The following is a 22367-nucleotide window of genomic DNA, read 5'->3' on the forward strand; positions in this document are numbered from 1 at the left end:
ATTCTTGCCTATTCTTCCCTATATTTGTAATACCTTTGAAATGAGGCATACCTGGATATAATTTATATTTGCTAAATAAACACTAGAAATTGCCTTCAAATAAGGAAAGTCAAGGGTCTAATTCCCTAGTAAGCAGAAATGTATGTGAAATTCATTTTCACGGGAGAACATACTTTACTTCTTTAGTACTGGACTCCAGAAGGTTATAATGTGAAACTAAATAATCTTTACCATTTTCCTACAAATAATGTGGATGTTATTCTCTTTTATACTCAAATGAATCACCATTAAAGTGAATTCTGCTGAAACTTCTCTGGGATAGCACAGTTACTTTTTAATTGTGTAGTGCATTTCTTAGTTGTCCTGCCAATGCACAGCACTTAGCATATAATGAGGGAAATAGTAATTCCCTCTTGAGGAACCAATAACTTTCCTTGTTTATTCAGTTCCTTTCTTGAAGAACCAATAACTTTTCTTATTTATTCACTAAGAATAAATAAGATATTTATATTCCTTCATATAAAAGGAATCACTGTCTTACTGAATAAACAAGGAAAGAAAATCTTAAATGAATGCATTAAAACTAAACTGCTGAGAATATCTCAAAAATCACAGGTTCTACTTTAGAACTAAATAAAAGGAACAAAGTTGAATCAGAGAGATAGAAAAATACTTGTCTTGCATGTGGTTCAATTTCTGCATTGCATATGGTCCCCTGAGCACCAGCAGGAGTGATCCCTGACCACCATTAGGTGTGGCAACCCAAACTGTCTCTCCCCAAAAGAAACAAAGCCAAAAGGAAAAAATTTAGTGAAATAGTAGTACATATTGTATTTTCATTTTATTTTTTTTAATTTGTTTTTGTTTGGGGGCCACATCCAACAATGCTCAAGGTTACTCCTGGCTCTGCACTCTGAATTACCTCTGGAGGTACTCACGGGACTATATGGGATGACAGGACTTAAACCCAGGTTGGTTGTGTGCAAGGCAAGCACTCTATCTAATACTATCTCTCTGTGCCTGTGTTACCACTGTAAAGCTAGCAGTATTAGTTTATACATTACACTTTAAAAGTGTCAAAATCCAAGTGGATCTGTAGACTCAGGAAACAAGAAGAGTTTCCTAAGGGAATGATATATTTATTCTATATTCTAGCATCTCCCTGTCATAAAATGTCTCAAATAAGATGAAGTGTCATTCGAGCTGGGAAAGAAAAAATGGTAGGAAATTCAGAAAAAATAACAGAAAAAGATAGCAGAGGAAAAATAAGTAAAGAATTCCTTTTTGTTTTGTGTTGTATTGGGGCTAGAACTGGCAGTGCTCAGGGGTAACTCCTGGTTCTGCACTCAGGAATCACTGCTGGGGAATACCATATAGGACCATATGGAAATACCTGGAACCAAATGCAGGTGGAATATATGCAGTATATATGAATATATGCTGTACTATATCTATGGCCCCTAAAATGAAAAAAATAAAAATCTATTTTAAAGTAAAAGACACTGTTGCCAAATAAAAGCACCCACTGGGCTTCAACCCAGGCAGCAGCATCACTACTGTGAAGGGACCAAGAGGAGGCCAGAGAGTGGAAGGGGCAGAGAAGAGAAACTATTCTGGAAGAAAAGACCCTCAAGGGAAATATAGTGGAAAAAAAGGAAACAGTAGAACTCTATTTCATTCCACACTCTATAGAGCAAACCATCCCTGTAACACCTTATTTTTTCAAATTCTTTTATTAAGTCACCATCATTTCAAAGGTATTTATAATTAGGTCGCATGCCAGCCTGACAGAGGTGTTATGCTCCAGTTGCTTTGTGTTATTTTCTTTACCTAATTATCTTTAATGTGAATTTAGTGTTCTTGAATTGTTTAGAATAATTCCCCAATATTTCCCAGCCTCAAAATATATCTCAGGAGCCACAATATGAGATAACAAGACAAGTTCATTTGATTTCCAAATAACAGAGCTATGACTTTCCTTTGTCTTTTTTGAATCTCACTTTCAACATATGTCCATTTTATGTTCCCTGGTTCCTATCATATTGTCATCATGCTAGTCTTTCACACTCTTATTTAGTTTAATTTCAAATGTATTCTTAATTCTCAGTACCCTCCGTTCCTAAATGTCTTTCTACACTACTCACATCTTTATATATACTTACACTTATATCCTTATACTTATATAAAAAATTAATAACTTCCTGGGAATGGATTAAATCAGCACAGGTTTAATTTGATTAGACTGTACATCTCACTGGGTATCTTTTTTTTCCTTTTTGAAGTTTTAGAAACTTCTTAATATCTATCCATGTTGTTATACTTTATTGCTTTGAAATGTTCCTACTTTCATATATCTTCCACACTTTACTTCCTCAGTACTCTAGTTACACATTTCCATTTACTCAAATTTTCAAGTGTAACTTCCAATAGCAACAAAATAGAAGTCAAGAGACAAAGACAATCCTAAACATGTGCCATTACCTCCGCTAAAATTTCCAATGCGGCTTATCGAGGCCTGGGTGTGTAGTCAAGGAACAATGCTAAGTGCTACCAGATCATATTCTAAAATAAGTATATTTCCACCAACTGCTGAGAAAGAAAAAAGTATATATTTTCACAAAATTATGACCCACATCTTGTCATATATATACATATATATTCATTTGTATATGTGTGTGTTCTTTCATCCTCATACCTACTCTGTGAACCCATATTCTATTCAAATTTAGTTTCTTTCAAAAAGCACCAGGTCAATATCTAGAACATAATTTGAATGTAGTAATACATAGAGTATATTTCAGTTTAAAAAGAATTTGCCACAAATAGCTGCAACAAAAAGCTGCACAATAATAAAGTAAGGTGCAATATCTATGAAACATCTTGTTTTCCTTTAAAATAAACTTCATAAGTCCTCTCTTACACTAGTGAGCAAAAGGTGAGCAAAGCTCCCATTCAGGTTACCACAATCAGTCAGGGAAGGTTTCTGCTAATATCACCAAGAATAAACACTGGAAAGGAGTGAAATTCTAGGACCTAGTTTCCTAGGGTAATTAATATTCACTCTAAAAAAACAATCAGAAGTCTTTCATTTTAAGAATTAAGTCAGTGCAATATACTGCTCAGAGGCTAAATAAAAGGCTTAAAAGTCACTATTAGATAAAGCTAATTGGTTCAAGTTCAAAATAAATAACATCTCTATGATCTTCAACTTATTTATAGTTATTTATCAATATTGCCACTTTATGAATCTATCAAGTATCCCAAGGTCTCTTGAAATTTACTCTGCCCTGATTCCTCTATCCCAGTATATCATACAGCTCAACTTGGCTTTGCTCAAGTGATGATGAAGCAGCCCTTTCCCTATCATTTCACATAGCACTGTGACCCAGTCTGCCTACTACATCAGTCCTTCAAAGCACTTATGACATATTTTTTCCCACTAGAATGTAAACTCCATTACAGAAAGGGCTTTGTTCCTTTATCTATAGTGTCTTTAGCATCTGAAATAGAGTTTGCCCAAAGATGGTGCTCAAGTATTAGCAGTAAAAATTAAAGTAGGCCATGACAGCTAGCAAAAACTAAATAATACCCTGGAAAAAGGAGAGGCAAGTTTCTGTGCACATAGAGCTTTAACTTTTGTGGGTGAAACTGGGGAAGCTTGACAGTTCACAGTAAAACTCAAGACTTCTGTGCCTTGAAACTTTTTCCAGACTAGTGCTGAACAAAGTGCAGAAGTAGGTATGGATTTGTAGCAGCAATGACAGGAAAAACATAAGCAAGCATGAGAAAAGAAGGGTGTAAGAGTCAAGTTAGTTACCTTTTTCCAACCAATTACTTTAAAAGTTTTGTAGGTTTCTAGAGACCAAAAAGAGGAAGAAACCATGAGAGACCTCACAGACTTCTATTGCTCTCCTGAGCACTTTCAGCTATATTTTTCATACATGTATAGTATTTAGGTTTTAAGTAGAGCATCAATGTATTGATTTAACCAATGTGTATAAATTTATACATGTAAAACCGAAATTCTTTGGCATTTATATAACTTGATCTCACTGAGTCATGATATTCATTTTCTAAAAGAATGAAAAATACACCTACCAAGCTTGATTATAATTGGGAGAATATTCTATCAGTGAACAAGTTAAAACATAAAGCTTCTATCCTTATGTATTGGTTGAAGTCAATATCCTGTTTTATATTTTAAGCCAGTCTCTCCTTGACTAAACTTGAGGAAAGTGAAATTTTAAACATGGTCCTAGAATTTAATCAAGAGGGAGAGGTGAAAGTTGTTTTGAATGTGAAGCTGGACTGATCGTGCAATTTACTCTCTAAAAGTCACATTTCATTCTTGTTGATGGACAATGCGGTCTCACACAAGAGAACTTCAATCAAACTGACTAGTTTGCTGCATTAAAAACTTGGGGTAACATATCCTAAGACTGGTGCTGCCATATTGGGCTTGTTTGACATATGATAGGGCTTATATGTGGGCGAATAAAGGAACATAGATTTTTGCAAATGAATTCCACAAATTCAGCATGCATTTTATTTTCTGGTACCCATAATAGACAAAGAATTAAGAAGCAGTTTTCTAGATGCTGTTTTCTGTTGTCAATGACTATGATATACACTGACTTGTTATAAAAATTCTACACAGTAATTATGGGACTATTAATTTTAGTTTTTATTTTAATAATTAAATAACACTTTCATTTCAAAATTGAAGATTTTAAGATCTGTAGTACATTGTGAAAAATTCTCCATATACATTACCTTATGGATTTTTTGTGTCTTTTTTCAGTGAAAATATTTAACTATGCTACAACAATATCACATTAGATCTTTGGATCATCTTTATCTTATAACTGACACCTTGCATCTTTTCCCAAATTCTCCTATTTCCACTATTACCCATTTATAAGGCTATTATTTTTATCTTTCTACTTTGTAATATTCTTTTTTTCTAATAATGTGTTTTTTAACTTTATTAATTCTGTTTTGGCATGTAGGCAAAGTAAAAATTATACCAATTTTTCTGTATTATAATTTTCAAAACTACTAATAACATATTTTATCTTTTTCAGATTAAAAAGGTATGATTCAGACCAGAAAGGCAGGGTTAAGGCACTTGCTTTGCTTAATCCTGGTTTTTTCGGTTTTGTTTTTTAATTTTTAATTGAACAAGCCTTGGTTTTATTTCTGGAACCACATATGTTTCCTGAACACTGCCAGGAATGTCCCCTGAGCACACAGTCATGAGTAAGCCCTGAGCATCACTAGGCGTGGTCCATAAACCAACATACAAAATATATTATATATAGCAAAGGATTTTCTGATGACTATATTAGATGTAAAATACAAGTCTGTGTGATATTTGAATAGGGTTGCGTTTGTAATGACAGCACTGGACCACTACGCATACTTATCAGCTTTCTCAACAAACTCATTCCGCATACATAAACCATTTCCCTCTTGACGTCTCATGATATCAGATGACTTTCCCTGGTAACAATTAAACAGATAGCACATATAAAGTGTATCTGTGCCACAATATCATGCTTAATATCATGTTTAGTGTATTTTCTAAGAGAAAGAGTCACAAAACTCAAGTCAAGAATCTAAGTACTTTGATTTGGGAGGGGCAATGGGGAGGGGAGAGGATCTCTTAACTCTTTCAATCTGAAAACTCACCTTGTCTTCCTAACAGGGTTAATTGCATTACCTAAAGATTTAAAGGCAACATAAAATGGTATTTAAAAAGTGTGTGTCATTCTGGCCCCAATAACTTCATTCTTATCAATATATGTGCACCAAATAAGGGGGCAGCAGTTTGTAAAGCAATTGCAAATAGACTATAGAGAGAGCAGAGATTTAATGCAGGAGCAAAGGGATTTGTCCTACCTGTGACCAAATTTGGTTGGATTCTGGAACCACATGTGATCCCCAAGAACAGCCAGAAATTACCCCAAGCACAAAGTCAGGAGTAGCGAGTGCAGCCATGTGTGACCCCTCCCCCCCAAATTGTTCCAATAAAGCAGGAACAATTATTTTCTTTTAGAAATTCAATAAGTTGAATTCCCTCTTGGAATTTTAAACAATTCATTAAAACAATTTTCTCATGGTTTTTAAGTATCTAATTTATTTTTATAACTAATTCATTTACTTTTATTATAGTTTAGGTCACATATTTGCAATAGTACTAAACTTTATGTGTCAATGTACAAATTTACTGCAAACCACCATCACCAATTTGCCCATGACCCCTATGTCCCTAGTGTCCCTATGTCACAGTGCCAAAGATTACAAAAATAAGCAAATGGACATAGATCAAATTAAACATTCAATTTCTTAAGAAAACAAAATATCCAAAAATAATAACTTTCAGAGAAAAACTTGCAGCAGACTAAGAATCTTAGTGCAGCAGTCGAGTTAATAAATCAATTCTGATTTATGCCCTTCCTTGCAACATTCTTATTTACATATAGCTAAATTTGAAAAGCAAGAAGGATTGAACAAGTATGACTGATTTTTGGTGGAAGAAGGCTATATCTACAGATCTCTGCCTCCGTTTCAAGTCAGCAATGCATCAAGGACAGGAACAAAGGAGTAAACAGTTCTGGTCAACTAACTTATCATTGAGGCAAATAGCAAATGTACCTCTCTCTGGGTCTGATGCCATTGCTACACAGCCTGAGTGTCATGTGAAATTTATGTTTTGCCTTGTTAAAATGCAGATTGCCCCGTAGGAAACTGAAAGGAAGTATTAACCACTGCAACACAGCTAACTATGGAGAATCCAAAAATGTCTCCACCCTTTCTGAATGACAGTAGATCTGTTAAAAGTTCTACTTCAGGAGAATATGATAATATTTCCAAGAAAATAGGTTAACCTAAGAGCATTAAATTATTCAAACTGTTTCTCCTCTTAAAGTAAAAATTTTAAAACTTTAAATAAAATGATAATGCAACATCCCAAAAAAGGCTCTTTTTTATGGAAGAAAGTGAATAGATGTAGAAATGTTCCACAACAGAGAATCTTCAGAAAGCTCTGGAGAAAACTCTGTTTTTCTAAATTGTCTAAATAAAATTGAGACTCAAAATAAATATTTGATGAAGCACAAATTAAAATCAATTTATTTCCCTAAGGCTTATAAATCATCACCACAATGATGAAGCCTTCCTTTAATTAATAACCTTTTATGGTAAATGAATTGGTATTTCTGGTGGATAAAGTGGTCATGGTCATTATAGAGTATTATCCTGGCAGTGCTCACACTTTGGGGTACTTAATATAAAAATGCTTCCATGGAGCCAATACTGAACCCTGGACTGAATTGAGTATCTTCCTTCATGGGATCTCAATAAAGAAGAGATCCTATTCTTTTGAGGAAGCTATTTGTGAGAGGTGGTTTTGCTCTTGTTTTATTTTTTCAAATATATCTTAAATAAATAACTACATCATAACCAAGCAGTACTTACACCTTATAAAGTAGCAGATAGTTAACTCAACTACAATGCATCCATATTTAGATTTTAGATCATTTTATAATATTCAAACATATCAAACAACAGAGTCATAAACTAAAATAGATCAGAGGTGGAGATAGTACAGTGGGTTAGGTACTTTACTTGCACATGGCCAACGAGGGTTCAATCCCTGGCATTGCCATAAGTGATCCCTGAGCACAGAGTCAGAATTTAGTCCTGAGCACAGCTGGGTATGGTTTAAAAAACAGAAACAATATTTAAATGGATTCAAACCTATTTAGGAAGTAAGGAAATCAAAAGGAGAATGTGGATCCAGGTGAAAAAGCAAACTGCTGTTAACCCATGGAGTTTTGCTCAATGACATTTCCTATGTTCATCAGTTTCGTGTAGTTGCATGGCAGTCTATAATAGAGTTCCATGCGTCTACTTCTTAAGAAACAACATAATGTCTTCAATTTGTTCACTCATTCAACAACTGTTAATTGAAAGCACCTGCTAAGTACACTGCACTTTTACTTCAGTATTCTTCAAATAGCTGATTTCACTTAGCCTCTGATCAGTCAGCAACATAAAATTTAATTATGCCAAGAAAGTCAAATAAACTCACACACAAGAAAACTCAGACAGTTGCTCAACAAGTACATACTACCAGAGAAGCCAACGTAAGCTAAGATATGCTACATTCTGATGCTGTATTTGACCCCAGCAACAGAGAACAGAGGCTATTCAGTTCCTATTTATTGCATAGCTTTATATCTTCTGAACTGATGCAGTTCTCATAATCCTGTTTCAAACATCTTCAACAAGAGGCTATCAGTGCATGCACTCTAGGGCTCTCTGCTGAGTGATACAGGCAGGATCTGAGAGTCTGTTTTTTTAACTGATGACAGATAACAATAATGGACACTTCATTCTGACATTTAATAATGTAACCTTCATCCCTAGTTCAAAAAATAAACTACTAATATACAGGCAGACATAGTATATCTGTGAAGAAAATCAATTATTTTATATTCACAAATAGAGGATATTGTCAATGGTTCAAATACTTCTTACATAGCATACAATGCCAATGCCTTTGACCAGAAAATAAGTTGAGAAGGATGTCTGTTAATAGTGTGCTATCTTAGTATGCTACTTCAGATAACAAATTTAAAGTGGAATTACATCTTTTCTTTATTTATATATTTTTGTGGTGCCAGACATTAAAGCCAGGGTGCATGTAAGAAAGGCTGGAATTTCCCATTGAGCCACAGCCCAGGTCCCTAAATTAGAGCTGAATCTTCATGCTCCCCACCTACCTGAGTCTACTGTAATAAGATCCTCGTATCTGTATTCATTGGGTTTGTTTAGTAGCATGGAAGTCTAATAGAGTTGCAGGCATAATCTACTCAAGATATGAAAGAATTATCATCAATCTGCAGACGACAAATGATAACATGCATCTCATGCAAAAATGAACATTTATCCATCTGTCTCTCCTAAAAGCTTGTGCCTGAGTATACTGAATCTCCTCACATTAACTTTTCCCCTTTAGAGCAAAGTTTTGAGGATTGTATATGATTCTACATAACACATCAACAAATTACCATCAAATTTCCATGGTCACATGACTATGTAATTACCATTACTTGCTAATTAAAAGTATAAAATATGTGTTTTTCTCCATTCTTCAATTCCTTTTCAAACCCCATAGCATGACCACTACAACTTCCTTCCTCATCAAGAAAGAGGGTAACTGCCTACTTTCTCAGAAGGATGAAGGCAGAGCAAATTCATATACAATATCCAAGGATGTAGCTGAGAAGCTGCTCTTCTTGATGCAGAATATATTTAGTTCCAGAGTGGCATCTGGAATATCTAATCATGTGAAGAAAATGCATGGAAGTCCTCCAAAAAAGAGGATGCTAGAAAACATATTGCCCTCCTAATTGGTTAAAATGTACAAAGAGAGGACTATGCAGAGGAAATATAACAGTGATGTAGGCTGGAGAGAGCCCAAGTCAGAAAATACCCGAAATGTGTCAATAATTACCCTCAACATATTAATGATTTCAGTAATTCAGAGTCATTTTTTTGCCCATTTTACCTCCAAAACCACACTCCTTACAATTCAGTCTCTATTAGCCGAGACAATAATTGCTTATTGACTCACTGAAATGTCTGCTACCTATGGCATATCTATAGTTCCAATCAAAAATCAACTCTAAATTTGAGATACAGCGAGCAAAAAAATTCCATCTCACCACTTTGATTATATCTTAATGGCTACCACTTGGAAACCAGAGGACTTCGTTTTAAAATAAGTATTTAAAAAATATAAAATAGCTTCACTATAATGAAAAAAGTCCTTAAATTGATTGTCAGGAGCCTCAACTTTTTATTGTTCTTTGCTGTACCAAATTCTATGATAATGACAATGGACTGCTCATTTATTATTCTATTCAAGTTTATTGTGTGTCTATTCTAAGTTATGTCCTATATTCACTTCTATCACTATTTTATTATTTTTTGTTTAGAGCACAATATCTATATCTATTCTAATACATGAGGTTGTCATGACAAATTTTGTGTAGTTCTTAGTTGACAATAAACATTATAAAATTATAAAATGATTAATATTAAAAGTCCTCCAATCTGCTTAAATATGCAACTGATCATGATATCAAATGTTATCTATATTGATATGAGTAAAATTTGTGTATGCATGATAAATTTCACATGGTAATACATATTAATATATTAATATATGTGAGTTCTAAATAATCAAATACAATTTGTAGAATAGAAATGGAAAGGCAGGACTGAGGGCATAACTCCATCACTTAGAATAGCTGCTTTGCAAGTATAGGGTCACAGATTAGACCCCCAGTGCCGCCACACACCCCAAGCATGCCCAAGGCAACTCTGCTATTTGAATCTAGCCTCTCTTCTATCTGTGATCTCTGTCACCACCAGCAATTTACAGGTGGCACCCACGTCAAGTGCTCGTGAGTTCCACAACCGAAGTGATACAATCCTTGGCAATAACTTCCAAAAGATGTGTCAGCACCACAAGCAGGAGCTGTGAGGCCTGGCAGACACATGTTTGAGTAGTAAGCAAGCACTATAACCAGTATCACAATTGAGGTATGTATTTCATCTTGAGCACATGTAAGGTACCTTGGAAAGAACCTCATACATATGCATGAACACCACAATAAAAAGGTGTGAACACCACAGTCTACTGTGTGTATCTTCTCGTGTGTATGTGTCTATGTGTGTGTGTGTGTGTGTGTGTGTGTGTGTGTAGTGTTATTTGGTCACTACAACATGAATAGAAAGGTTGGGGGGAGAAAGGAAAAGGTATAACATTTGCTTGAAGAAAACAATGGACTTAAATTCTCCAAATAACTAAATAAAGATAAAATATTTACAAGTTACAAGGAGAGAAGCAATACAGCATGACATGTATGCTGTATTCAAGAACCTGATTTTTCCAGAACATAATATAAAGATCTAGCTTCAATGATTTCCTCTATTTCTTTTTTTTTATCTTCAATTATTTCCTTTACCACTTTCAGATATTGCATAGGTGGAGTTGCTTCATCCTTATACCTCTGTTTCCTAATCCATAAAGTGTGGTTAATTATAGCATCCATATTCTAGAATTGTCAGAAAAAAATATGTTATATAACACACTGATTTAACACATCCCCAAGTTTTTTTCCCCATTTTTTAAATTTTTTTATTTTTTTAATGAATCACTCTGAGGTACAGTTACAGACTTACAAACTGTCGTGCTCCACGTTTCAGTCATACAATGACCAAGAACCCATCCCTCCACCAGTGCCCATTCTCCACCACCAATGTTTCCAGTATCCCTCCCATCACCCCCACCTTCACCACTACCTCTGTGGCAGGCACATTCCCTTTTACTCTCTAAGTTTTAATGTGATTTTTCTATTCAAAAATGTACAAGGCTTCATGATGTTTACTATATGCAGTCTAACGTCCTTTATTGGTTTCCAAGCCCTATATTACCGCCTATTACACACATTTCTCACAACTTCTAACATGAATTCTGCACTCCAAATAACATCAATTTCTCCTTCTATTGACATGTTTCTATTAGCATAAACACTGTGTTTCCACCATTTTTTAAAATCTTGGTTGTTTTTTCATATTTCAATATTTCATTTATTCTCTCCTTTATACACAAAACTTCCTGAAAGTGTTTACAAAATCTGCACTACAGTTTCCTATTTCATGTTAAAACTATTCTAATCAGGATCTATTCCCTACTAGTTCTCCTAAAAGCTCCTACCAGTGTTATCAATGACCTAAACATTGTCAAACCAACTATCATCTCAGAGATCTCTTACCTATTCAACAAAAGTTTACATTACTGATCATTTCTTATGTTTTATAATACTTCCTCCATTTTTTGCCTCAAAAATGCTGCCAATCTTCTCCCTTGTCAGTTATAAATCTTTTTTGTGAACTCCTTTTTTATTTTTCTGACCTCTAAACTTGATATAACTCAGGACTCAATCCTAAAACATTTTTCTTTGCACTAACTCCCTAGCTTGTCTTTTCAGTCAAGTGACTTTAAATTTATCTAACAGACTAAAGAGATAGTAAAGCAGATAAGGTACCTTGGAAAGAACCTCATACATATGCATGAACACCACAATAAAAAGGTGTGAACACCACAGTCTACTGTAGCAGTCAACCTGGGTTTGATCTTCAGCACCCTATATGGTCCCCTGAGCCCAGACAGAAGTGATCCCCAAGCACAGAAGCTAGGCCTTTGAAATATTGTCTTTATAAGCTATTTATCTTAGATATATTATATTCACTTCTCTGCATTAACAACATGATACCTTTCCAGACCATCATCCTTGATAAGCTGGTTCACCAAAGCTGTCTTCTAACGTGCCTCCTTGTCTTGTTTCTCTTCCATAAACTACTCAGCAAGAGTTATCCTATGAAATATAAATCAATCCTCTTCACTCTCCTGGATAATATCCTCAGAGGTTATAAATAATCAGACTTTACAGAGGCTATAGCAACCTCTTATGATGATCCCCAAGGCCCTGAATTAACAACTTCACTCTAATTCTTCTGTTTTTCATAGGGATCTACTTTTTAAATTCTCAAGTCATCAATGTTTTTTCCATTCCAGAACATGCAAACCCTTTGTTCTTCCCCCAAAGGACTTCTTTTCTTGTGTTCTTACCATTAATTCCTTTAACTTTAACCTTATGCCACCACAATGTCACCTTGTAAATCAAACCAAGTGTCTACACTACCAAGTGTCAACACAACTCCTAATTTTCTTGATTTGTATGCTATTTTTTATTACCACATTTATCTCAGTAATTATGTACTTGTTTGAGAGGTCTACATTCTTTAGCTAATTTTTTTGTGCCTTTCCTCTCTATTATACTGTAGCGTGAGGCCTGACCTTTTTCTGAGTCCAGCACAGTATCCGGGTCATAATGGCTACTATTTATTTGCTATATATAGCCATATAGCAAATAAATCAATAAATATATGAATTTCCCAGAACAGTTAAAACAACAGAAACATAAAATAGGAAACATAGGAAAATTGATTTCCTGAGTAAGAGTTAGTGGAGATGAGAAGGAGATATGACGAATGCTGAGCATACAAGATTTATTGAAATGTGATAAAGCATTCTAAAGTGGATTATGGTGATGATTTTACAGCTTTCAAACATTAAAAAAAAAAAGCATGAGGGATAGTACAGCTGGTTGGGCTTGCCTTACACTGGGCTGGCCCAGGTTCAAATCCCAAGCACCACCAGGAATAATTCCTGAGTGTAGAGCCAAGAGCAACCCCTGAGCACTACTGAGTGTGGCCCAAAAATGATACAAAAACAAATAAAACATGAAGTGGTAGGCTCCACATCAGCAAATTATATAGTATATGAATCAGATGCCAGTAATGCTACCCCCTTATCCTCCCATTAATCCTTTGACATCTGTTTTTTAACATTTTCATTGGTAAAAGGTGTATAGTAGCCTATGTTTTGTCATATGGTACTTAGAGGTACTAAAAGTAAGTAATAAGGGGTAATGCCAATACCACAGCAAAATCATAAACAAGTATTTATTTAATACATACTTCATACCACCAAAGGTACTAAATGTAGCACTGTTCTCCCATTGTTCATCAATTTGCTCGAACAGACACCACTAATGTCTCCGTTGTGAGACTTGTTGTTACTGTTTTTGGCATATTGAATATGCCACAGGGAGCTTGCCAGGCTCTGCCATTCTGGCTGGATACTCTTAGTAGCTTGCCGGGCTCTCCAAGAGGAGCGGAGGAATCGAGCCCAGGTTGGCCTCATGCAAGGCAAACGCCCTACCTGCTGTGCTACCACTCCAGTAGCTCTAAAGGTAACTGCAAAAAAAAAAAGCCTCAAGACCACCCTTCAAAAATGTGAAAAATCAATTTGATCTGAATTAATGTGATGGAAAGGCAAACAACTTCACCACATCAAAGAAATTGTCCTCTGATTGCCAGCTTTTGCCCTCCTCCATTCCTTTTGTCTCAAGCTGGTACTTCGATAATCAGTAGCAACCTAACAACCTTCTCCACAGCCTTCTACTAGCACCTTCCCTGAGGTCACATGGGCATTCTTTCTGAAGAACTCTTCAGCATTGTAGCACATGTGGACCTCTGGAGTAGATGGGAGTTAATAATTGGTATAACCCATGACCACCCGGATGCTGCGGCATAATGACTCCTCCTCCAAGGTCCAGGAACACAAATGACCAAGTATATTATATTCTGTTTCATTGAGTTTTCCCAGTGAGACTGAGTCATAGTTGCTCACAGCAATAAATAGCTTAAAAACACACCTTGTAGAGGACTATTGCCTCTTCTCTCTCTTCTCAGATGTTCTGCTTTTGGAGTCTGGGATCAAGTTCCATAATAAGCAACCAACGCAAAAGCTTGGTCTCAGGCTCTGCTTTGGGTAAGGAGGAGTTTCAATATCAGGAAATCTCTAACTTTTATTTCTGTCTTTTCATCACTTTAGCAAAAGGAACCAAATATCCTAAATCTAAAGCATGACATAATGTCAATCAGATAAGATCATTATTAACGTTTCTGTTCAGGTCTGTGAACTTGCCAAGTTAATGCCTTCAACAATTCATTAATTCCTTTATCATCTATTGGTTGTACGATAAACTAGGCACCCTTTTACATTCAGAAAACACAGCATAAAGCAATGATATAATAAATCCATTCCCTCTGGAGATTATAGCATAGTTAGAAGAAACAAATAATAAACAAATATATAATAAGCCAAGTGGTAATGAGTAAAATGGTTACAAAATACTCCAGACTAAAGCAATAATACACGATAGGGAGACTTTATGATCAGAGAAGGAATCTCTGAGAAAAGTGATATTTGAGCAGGGATCTGAGTGAGGTAAAGAAACGGAGTCCTGGAGGTACTTAGAGGATATCATGTCAGGCTAATGGACAACAAGGACAAAGGGCTGGAGTTAGAAATGAATTTGATACATTCAAGGACCAGCAAGAATGTAGACTCAAACCACTAGAGTTAAAGGAGCAGAGAAGTGAAAGGCAAGAAAGAGGCATTGTAGAGCTCTTGAAGATACTGGTTTCATATTTTTTTCTGAAGGCAGAAGGAAGTCATTAAAACCTGTACATTTCAGTAAGAACATTCTAGCAGCTATGTAGTGAATTCACCATGGGAGGGCAGAGGTTTAAGCAGGAGAACCAGGGAGAAAGCTTTAACAGCAATCCTGGGGAGACACGATAATAGAGATGGATGTAAAGAAAAAGAGAAGAATTTCACTATCTAAAATAAGGGAGCAAAAAAATAAAATAAAAATAAAGCAAGGGAGCTCAGCTAGAGAAGGGAACACCAAATAAAGGGTGTTGGGAGGATCCTCCTAGGATGGGAGAAGCATGCTGAAAGTAGACTATAGACCGAACATGATTGCCACTCAATGCCTCTTTTGCAAACCACAGCACCCAAAAGGACAGAGAGAACAAAAGGGAATGCCCTGCCACAGAAGTAGGGTGGGGTGGGGGGATGGGGGGGTGAAAGGGATACTGGGACCTGTGGTCGTGGAAAATGGGCACTTGTGGAGGGATGGGTACTTGATCATTGTATAATTGAAACCCAAGCACAAAAATTTGTAAGTCTACAACTGTACCTCATGGTGTTTCACTAATAAAAATTAAATTAAAAAAATAAAAAATAAAAGAGCACTGTGAATATAAAAAAAATAAAACAAATGTGAGCATGTTAGTTCTGCTCCAGCAATGTTCTTCTGGCAAATGAACATTTTGATAAAAAGCTATTCACATTTAACTAGAGGCATTTTTAAATAAGAAAGTATAAAGCGGAACTGGGAAGTTATATAGCACTCACTAGTGTTTACATAGAAAAGTGAAGTCATAGGTATCTATTTAAGGAGAGAACATTGTCTTCTCAGTAACAATCTATAAGAAAGCACGGTCAGATGCAAATTATACAAGTCAAGAGGGAAAAGAAAATCCTAGAGTCAGTGTTCTAAAGATTAAAAAATTAAAAGGAATTGAACAAAGCAACTTAAGGAATAAGCCAACATGAGTTAAAAGTAAAGTGAACATTTTTCTTCACAGTATGATTTCCAATTCCTGTCATTCAGGACATCAGCATAAGGCTAAATCAGGTTTCAACTGAAGCAATAAGGATTCAGATCCACAGACTTTTTGAATGAATGAAAGAAAACATAATATTTTAAAATATTTTCAGGTAATTTCACTTTGAAAATACAACACTTTGTTCTTTGATCCTACCTCCTTCCTTAATCCACATATTTGGAAAGACAGTGTTTGCAGGAAGATAGAACCTAGATCTAAAAATACAAACAATTTTTATAGTGTAGGAGTACTGCACTATATTTATATAAGAGTATTTATTTAGCCATTGATCAAGCTGATTTAATTGGGCATGAACTCAACATTACTTTTACTTTTTTATTCAGAATGTTAATTTAATTTTATTATTATTTCTCCCACCCCCACCAACTGATTCACAGTGAGATACAGATACAAAGCTTTCATGTTTGAGCTTCAGTCATACACCCTTCATCAGTGCACATTTTCCACCACCAAAATCCCTAGTGTTCCCCCAACCCCATCCCCGTTCCAACCCTCACCTGCCTGTGTGGCAGACAATTTCCCCCATATTCTCTACTTTGGTTACATTTGATATTTCGACACCAGTCTCACCACCACTCAAACCTGTTGAAAAGGCAGTGCTAGACAATTTGTTTTGTATTGCTTGTTATGGATAGAATATAATGTCTAGAAAATTCTGTGTCATTCTCTTCTGGGAGCTTTAGTTTATAGTCTTTGGGTCTTGGCCATTGACAAGATTACATGGCACTGGGTGCAGTTTGTGGGTGTGACTGCCAAGCTACTGGAAAACTGGGGACCTGGGGGGAGGAGGCCTAGTCCGGATCCAAGCGGGCCTGCAGATCTTAGTCACGGGTTCCCTCCTACCTCCATACTACAGGCCCTAACTGAGTCTTTGTTTGTTTGTTTGTTTGTTTTTTTGTAGGAGTACTGCTATTTATTCAGCCACTGATTGTCTGATTGAATTGTGCATGAACTCCACCTTACTTTTTTTTTCCATTTTTTATAATTTTATTTATTGAATCACCATGAGAGCAGTTACAAAGCTTTTGGGTCTAAGTCTCAGTCATACAATGAAACACCCGTACCTTCACCAGTGCCCATTCTCCACCACCAAAAATCCCAGTATACCCCCATCCCACACCCTCCCCCTGCCTGTGGGGCAGATGATTTCCACATTACTCTCTCTCTTTACTTTGATCACATTCACTATTTCGACACCAGACCCACTATTATTTGAGATTTTACCCCAACACAGATCTGCTGAAAAGGCAACAATAGACAATTTGTGTTCTATTGCTGGTTATGAATAACATATGATGTCGTGTGGTTGCAGTAGGGCCATGTGGTTTTGAAATTCCGAAATTTTAACACTTAAATCTGGAGGGATTTCTGCCAAAAGCCACTGGGTTTCGAGATCTGCTCCTGAGTTTCTGGGATCATGGCCATTGAGCAGCTTGTTGAGGAGCCAGAGAGGCTATTCGTGGGTGATGACTTGGGGTCTCGTTGGGGTGGGGAGGACAAGCCCGGCTCCACCCCCATCCCGTGAGGCCCTGTGTGTCTCGTCACTGGGGGCCCAAATGTGACTATCCAGTGGCATCACACGGATGGTGGCCACTGGGCCGCCAGGGGGAACAGGCCAAGGCACGAAACCTATTCCCACCTGGGTTGGCCCAGCACCGGTAGCCTACTGCAGAGACCAGACACATTTCTACCTAAAGCCACTGGGTTCTGAGATTCGTTTCCGAGTCTCTGGGATCATGTCCATTAAGCAGTTCAATCAGGAACCAAAGAGGCCTTGCCTCCAATTATATAGCTAAGCCGGAGGTGGTTTGTGGGTGTATTTCCCACATTCCTAACTTTTGGCCGTTTACTTTCTTGGTAAACTTTGCCCCAAGTTTTTGGGGTCTGGTCAAAGGCACAGCAGCAATTTTGGGGTATTTGGAAGTCTGAAGGCGCCATGAGGCTGCTGATGCACTCGCCTCACAGGTACAGATTGACCTGCTGGCAGCACCATACCCCCTAACTGAGTCTTTTGATCTCTTTTGAAATTTATGGGTCTCTGAAATAAGACCAATGAGTAATCTTATATAGCTGAGCTGGAGGTGGTTTGTGGGTGTGACTCCCACATACCTAACTTTTGGCTGTTTACTTTCTTGGTAAACTTGGCCCCAAATTGTTGGGGTCTGGCCAAAGGCACAGCAGCAATTTTGGGGTATCTGGAAGTCTGAAGGCACCATCAGCCTTCTGATGCACTCATCCCACAGATACAGGTTGACCTGCTGGTGGCACCATACCCCCTACAAACAATGCTTTTAAAAGATTTTAAATTTTATTATTACTTCTATTGTAAAGAGCCATACCAGCAGTTCTGGGAACATCTTGGTTATGAGGGCAGGGGAAGCAATTGAAGTGATATCCAGCCTGAATAGGTCAGGTTTGGGCATGTTTGCAGACCACCAGGGCCTTACCCAGTGGTAGGCAAATCTGCAGCACTAGCCATCAAACTTAGGGCTATACACACACTAGGTATATGCCCTGTAACTTGAGCTATTTCCCTTGCCCACTAAATCTTTACAACATAGGTATAGCTCTTTTTCTTCCTTACCATAATCTTTATAACAGCCAACAGGCACATAATAATCTATTAGTTACAAGTGCTTTATATATGCACGAAATTATTAAGTGCTCAAATCTACACTAGTTATTTACTATAATTTGTTCCATTTTGCAAATGAAAAACCTGGAACCCTAAAAACTTAAATATCTTGACCCAAGTCTCATGGTTGGAAGCCAGAATTCAAACCCAGGAAGTTGAGCTGTATTCACAATCACCACAGTCACAATCACAAACACAATCACCACAGAGAGTACATTTCTGTTAGGCTGCACAGATGGCAGTTTGGTTTAAAAGAAGCAGAAATAGGACATGGAGGTAGTAACTGGGGAGGGAAAGAAAAAAAAAAACGAAGGGCTGGGAATACACATCTCTCCTCAATGGCTAATTCTCTAACACCAGAGAAGAGATAAGGGACATTTTGTGATCCTGTCAAACATCTCACCTGGAAGTGTGAGAGATTCACCTCCCAGATAGCACACAGCTCTCATATCCTGAGGATTTTCTTCTCCTCATAACAGCTGAGTGCTAACCTGCTCTGTAATAATAGCAGGGCATGGTGCCAACAAAGCTGGGTTTTTACTCAGCTACGTGAGCAGAGCTAGTTTAAAAATACTAGGTTTCTTTACTTCATTTCCTAGTGACTTCATTTAAAACAGAAAAACAGTATTGCCATAAGTCTAGGAGACTTTAATACAAGATGAAGGACTTCTATTTAATTCCAGGGTATTTTCTTTCCTTCCAACTGAGAGAAGAATAAATTCAAAACACCAATCAGCCAAAGCACTCCCCCTTAATTAAAGGTGTTCTTAAGATCCTCTTGGGACTATGTGCAGGAGAAATCATTGTAAAGAGTATTGTAAACCACAGAATCTCAATAAATTTCTTAAATGGATCTGGAGAGCATCATGATGAGTGAAGTTAGTCAAAAGGAGAGACAAAGAATGATCTCTCTTTTATATGAGATATAATATAGCATAATAAGGAAACAACAAATAAAGCTACAAAAACTGAGACCTGGTCTTTTATACAGCGCAAATCACTGTAGGGGAGCTAAACGGGGACTGGAGGGCTGAGAGGGACACTGGGACATGGTGGAGGGAAACTGACACCATGGTGGAGAGTCTGGTGTTCTAATGCATAAAACCCTATCATTATCAATATTATAAAATCATGGTACCTAAAATAAAATCCTTTTAGTTTTCATAAAGGGTCAGCATAGTAGTACAGTGGGTAGGGCATCTGTTTTGCACAAGTCTCATTCGTCTCAATCCCCAGCACCCCATATGGTCCTCTGAGCTAGGAGTGATCCCTGAGCACAAAGCCAAAGGTAAGTCCTGATCACCACTGAGTTTGCTCCCCCAAAAGAAAACCTTAAAAGTTTTAATAAAATAAAATAAAACCAGGGGGTCAGAGAGATAGTACAAAAGATAAAGTATGTGCCTTCTATGTGGCCAGCCTGACTTTGACCCCTGTCATCATATGGTCCACCAAGTCTCTTGGAAGGAACCTTCTAAACACAAAAGTGGATAGGAGTAGCTCTAAAGCACCTCTAAGTGTAACCCAGCCTCCACATATTTAAAAAAAAAAAAAGTTGCCAGTTACAGCCAACAAATTTTAAAATATAAAAAAGAAAAAATCTTTCCAGATAGGTCCTCATAGTTCATGAATCTGCTTTAACACAAAATTACAATTATCTGATTTTTGTTAGTAGTAATGGCTTTAAAGTTATTAGAAATAATGGCCTTCATTTTGGGCTGGAGCAATAACACAGCGGTCAGGCGGTCGGGCATTTGCCTTGCGTGCAGCCAGCCCAGCCTAGCCAGGTTCGATTCCTCTGCCCTCTTGGAGAGCCCGGCAAGCTACCGAGACTATCTCACCTGCACAGCAAAGCCTGGCAAGCTACCCGTGATGTATATTCGATATGCCAAACACAGTAACAAGTCTCAAAATGGAGACGTTACTGGGCTCGTTCAAGCAAATCGATGAACAACGAGAGGACAGTGGACAGTGGCTTTCATTTTCTAGTACCTAAGTCTAACCGCAAAAAAAAATCAAACATTTGTTAGGCATTTATATCTTCCTTTGCTAAATAAACAAGTTAAAGGACTGAGGGCTTAGCTATCTTGTGCACAATCATATACATATGAGTTAGTGAGAATAACGTGGCTTCATAAAAATGGAGATTAGAATATTTACTTGTCTACAATTGACCACTGATGATCATCAGTGCCTGACAAGTGTTCAGTGTCATGTTAATCAATAGAATTCCTATCTCATCCCTAATCATATTATGCAAATTTTACCTTTTTCCTTTTAAAATTATTTTTTAAAGTTTTCAGGCTGTAGGAAATGTCGCTCCCTGTGATACTCAGCACACCATTTGGTACCAGAGATCAAACCCAGGCCTTTTGCATACATTCAGTCTGTTATGCTATCTCTGCAGCCCACTCTTTCCTTTATAAATAAAATGAGACCAACATTAGAGCTATATATCATAATTAACAACATTAAGTGACGAAATATATGTCAGCAGTGCATGCCACAAATGAGTTCATAAATGCAAAGAAAATTTTTATAACTGAGACTAATAAGGTTCTTCTTACCAAAAGGATGAAGAAGCTAAAATGATCTACCAGAAATCATACATACCCAGATCACCACACATATTAGAAATGATGGATAAAGACTTTCTTAAACCTGTAAGATTATGAAGAGAGGTAGTATCTTGGTAATGTAAGTTTTGATTACTTCTAGTAGTTTGTATAAAAACTTTATAAAAAAATCAAATACATTTATAAAGAAAGCTCTTAAAAATTAAAAATACTTTACAGAGATACAATAAAATAAACTTTATTAAATGGATTAACCAATTCATCTTTTTCATTAAGACTACTGTCGGAGCTGGAGTTATAGCATAGTGGGTAGGGCGTTTGCCTTGCACACGGCTGACCTGGGTTCGATTCCCAGCATCCTATATGGTTCCCCGAGCACCACCAGGAGTAATTCCTGAGTATATGAGCCAGGAGTAACCTCTGTACATCGCCGGGTGTGACCCAGAAAAGAAAAAAAAGACTACTGTCATTTTCTATTCCTTAGATATTAAAAAAGAAAATCAAACATAAACTCAAATTCAAATAAAGAACTAGTAAGTATACTTTATATTAGCTTACTCATATAGCTTACCATCTTATTATATTTATTCCTTACATCACCCTTTAATTTCGTCATAGGTTTTAGCTATCCAACAAGAGTCAAAGAAAATGGTTTTCATTACACAGAGTTTTTTGAGTTGATTTGAAAGACTGATAAAGACTGTAATGTTGATTGCATTAGGAGTACAATGTTACCACACCACGTCCACCACCAAAGTGCCAATATGACTTCCCAGTCCTATCCCTCCCTTTTAGCCCACATCGCTCCTTCATTCTAGTAACCTCAGTTTTACTTACAGAGATTAAAGGGTTTATCGTCATTGACTGCGTCTCTTCCCTTGCTATTTTTTATACCTCATATGAGTTAAGTCACACAGCACATATCTTTTTCTTTAATTTGACTTATCTCTGCTTTTATGTAGCACGACATCCTG

At 36.7% G+C, this 22367-nt stretch overlaps 1 protein-coding gene across 4 annotated transcripts in view; it reads right to left on the reverse strand.

The window, feature by feature from the left end:
* The window catches only part of TAFA2 (TAFA chemokine like family member 2), a 661692-nt gene that overhangs the window by 372391 nt on the left and 266934 nt on the right, over positions 1-22367 (reverse strand). The window lies entirely within an intron of this gene.

Source organism: Sorex fumeus, unplaced genomic scaffold (assembly GCF_029834395.1).
Source record: "Sorex fumeus unplaced genomic scaffold, SorFum_2.1 ptg000035l, whole genome shotgun sequence".
Classification (NCBI taxonomy): Eukaryota; Metazoa; Chordata; class Mammalia; order Eulipotyphla; family Soricidae; genus Sorex; species Sorex fumeus.